The 2,852-nt window shown below is 43.5% G+C and overlaps 1 non-coding gene across 1 annotated transcript; it reads left to right on the top strand.

Annotated features, from left to right (window-relative positions):
• The first annotated feature begins 2,348 nt into the window (after positions 1-2,348).
• LOC130938053 (small nucleolar RNA R71) lies at positions 2,349-2,456 on the top strand. Its single transcript, XR_009069235.1, has one exon. It is a non-coding gene; the product is annotated as a small nucleolar RNA R71 (small nucleolar RNA).
• The last annotated feature ends 396 nt before the right edge of the window (positions 2,457-2,852 follow it).

The following is a 2,852-nucleotide window of genomic DNA, read 5'->3' as shown; positions in this document are numbered from 1 at the left end:
AGAAGGGTATTTATAGAAGAGAGGGGGGTAAAGGTTCGGCCATTATGGGTGGGTTTGGGAGGGAAAGTGGTTTGAATTTGAAGGGTGAGGTTGGTGGGGTTTTATGAAGGATGGATGTGAGTGGTGAAGAGAAAGATGGGATTTGATAGGTGAGGGGTTTTTGGGGAAGAGGTGTTGAGGTGATTGGTGAATGGGGGAAGAAGAGAGAGAGTGATGGTAGGGTCCTGTGGGGTCCACAGATCCTGTAGTGTCAAGGAAAAGTCATCCCTGCACCAAATGTGGCTCAAAATCACGTTTTGAGCCATTTCTGGCGTTAAACGCCGGGCTGGTGCCCATTCCTGGCGTTTAACGCCAGGTTCTTGCCCTTTACTGGCGTTTAACGCCAGTCTGGTGCCCCTTTCTGGCGTTAAACGCCCAGAATGGTGCCAGACTGGGCGTTAAACGCCCAACAGCTAACATTACTGGCGTTTGAACGCCAGTTTCTTCTCCTCCAGGGTGTGCTATTTTTCTTCCTGTTTTTCATTCTGTTTTTGCTTTTTTCATTGTTTTTGTGACTTCTTATGATCATCAACCTACAAAAAAGATAAAATAACAAAAGAAAATAGTTAACTATAAAACATTGGGTTGCCTCCCAACAAGCGCTTCTTTAATGTCATTAGCTTGACAGAGGACTCTCATGGAGCCTCAGAAATGCTCAGAACCGTGTTGGAACCTCCCAACACCAAACTTAGAGTTTGAACACCAAACTTAGAGTTTGGTTGTGGCCTCCCAACACCAAACTTAGAGTTTGACTGTGGGGGCTCTGCTTGGCTCTGTTTTGAGAGGAGCTCTTCATGCTTCCTCTCCATGAAGATAGAGGGATGTCCTTGGGCTTTAAACACCAAGGATTCTTCATTCACTTGAATGATCAACTCTCCTCTATCAACATCAATCACAGCCTTTGCTGTGGCTAGGAAGGGTCTGCCAAGGATGATGGATTCATCCATGCACTTCCCAGTCTCTAGGACTATGAAGTCAGTAGGGATGTAATGGTCTTCAATCTTCACCAAAACATTCTCTACAAGTCCATGAGCTTGTTTTCTTGAGTTGTCTGCCATCTCTAATGAGATTCTTGCAGCTTGCACCTCAAAAATCCCTAATTTCTCCATTACAGAGAGGGGCATGAGGTTTACACTTGACCCTAAGTCACACAAGGCCTTCTTGAAGGTCATGGTGCCTATGGTACAAGGTATAGAAAACTTCCCAGTATCCTGCCTCTTTTGAGGCAGTTTCTGCCTAGACAAGTCATCCAGTTCTTTGGTGAGCAAGGGAGGTTCATCCTCCCAAGTCTCATTTCCAAATAACTTGTCATTTAGTTTCATGATTGCTCCAAGGTATTTAGCAACTTGCTCTTCAGTAACATACTCATCCTCTTCAGAGGAAGAATACTCATCAGAGCTCATGAATGGCAGAAGTAAGTCCAATGGAATCCCTATGGTCTCATTTTGAGCCTCAGATTCCCATTGGAACTCAGAGGAGATTGGTACACGCCCACTGAGGTCTTCCTCAGTGGCGTCCTCCTCCTCTCTTTCCTCTCCATATTCGGCCATGGTTATGGCTTTGCACTCTCCTTTTGGATTTTCTTCTGTATTACTTGGGAGAGTACTAGGAGGGAGTTCAGTAACTTTCTTGCTCAGCTGACCCACTTGTCCTTCCAAATTTCTGATGGAGGACCTTGTTTCATTCATGAAACTTTGAGTGGTCTTTATTAGATCAGAGACCATTGTTGCTAAGTCAGAAGTATTCTGCTTAGAACTCTCTGTCTGTTGCTGAGAAGATGATGGAAAAGGCTTGCCATTGCTAAACCTGTTTCTTCCACCATTATTGTTATTGAAACCTTGTTGAGGTCTCTCTTGATTCTTCCATGAGAGATTTGGGTGATTTCTCCATGAAGAATTGTAGGTATTTCCATAGGGTTCTCCTAGGTAATTCACCTCTTCCATGGAAGGGTTCTCAGGATCATAAGCTTCTTCCTCAGATGAAGCTTCCTTAGTACTGCTTGGTGCATTTTGCATTCCAGACAGACTTTGAGAAATCAAATTGACTTGTTGAGTTAATATCTTATTCTGAGCCAGTATGGCATTCAGAGCATCAATCTCAAGAACTCCTTTCTTCTGACTAGTCCCATTATTCACAGGATTCCTTTCAGAAGTGTACATGAATTGGTTATTTGCAACCATTTCAATCAGCTCTTGAGCTTCTGCAGGCGTCTTCTTCAGATGAAGAGATCCTCCAGCAGAGCTATCCAAAGACATCTTGGATAGTTCAGAGAGACCATCATAGAAAATACCTATGATGCTCCATTCAGAAAGCATGTCTGAAGGACATTTTCTAATTAATTGCTTGTATCTTTCCCAAGCCTCATAGAGGGATTCTCCATCCTTCTGTCTGAAGGTTTGGACTTCCACTCTAAGCTTACTCCATCTTTGTGGTGGAAAGAACTTTGCCAAGAAGGCATTGACTAGCTTTTCCCAAGAGTCCAGGCTTTCTTTAGGTTGAGAATCCAACCATATTCTAGCTCTGTCTCTTACAGCAAAAGGGAATAGCATCAGTCTGTAGACCTCAGGGTTAACCCCATTAGTCTTGACTGTGTCACAGATTTGCAAGAATTCAGCTAAAAACTGATGAGGATCTTCCATTGGAAGTCCATGGAACTTGCAATTCTGTTGCATTAGAGAAACTAATTGAGGCTTAAGCTCAAAGTTGTTTGCTCCAATGGCAGGGATAGAGATGATTCTCCCATAAAATTCAGGAGTAGGTGCAGTAAAGTCACCCAGCACCTTCCTTGCATTGTTGGCATTGTTGTTGTTTTC

The sequence above is a fragment of the Arachis stenosperma genome, chromosome 6 (genome assembly GCF_014773155.1).
Source record: "Arachis stenosperma cultivar V10309 chromosome 6, arast.V10309.gnm1.PFL2, whole genome shotgun sequence".
NCBI lineage: Eukaryota > Viridiplantae > Streptophyta > Magnoliopsida > Fabales > Fabaceae > Arachis > Arachis stenosperma.
Note: the sequence above shows the minus strand (reverse complement) of the source record. Positions and strands in the feature narration are given on the sequence as shown.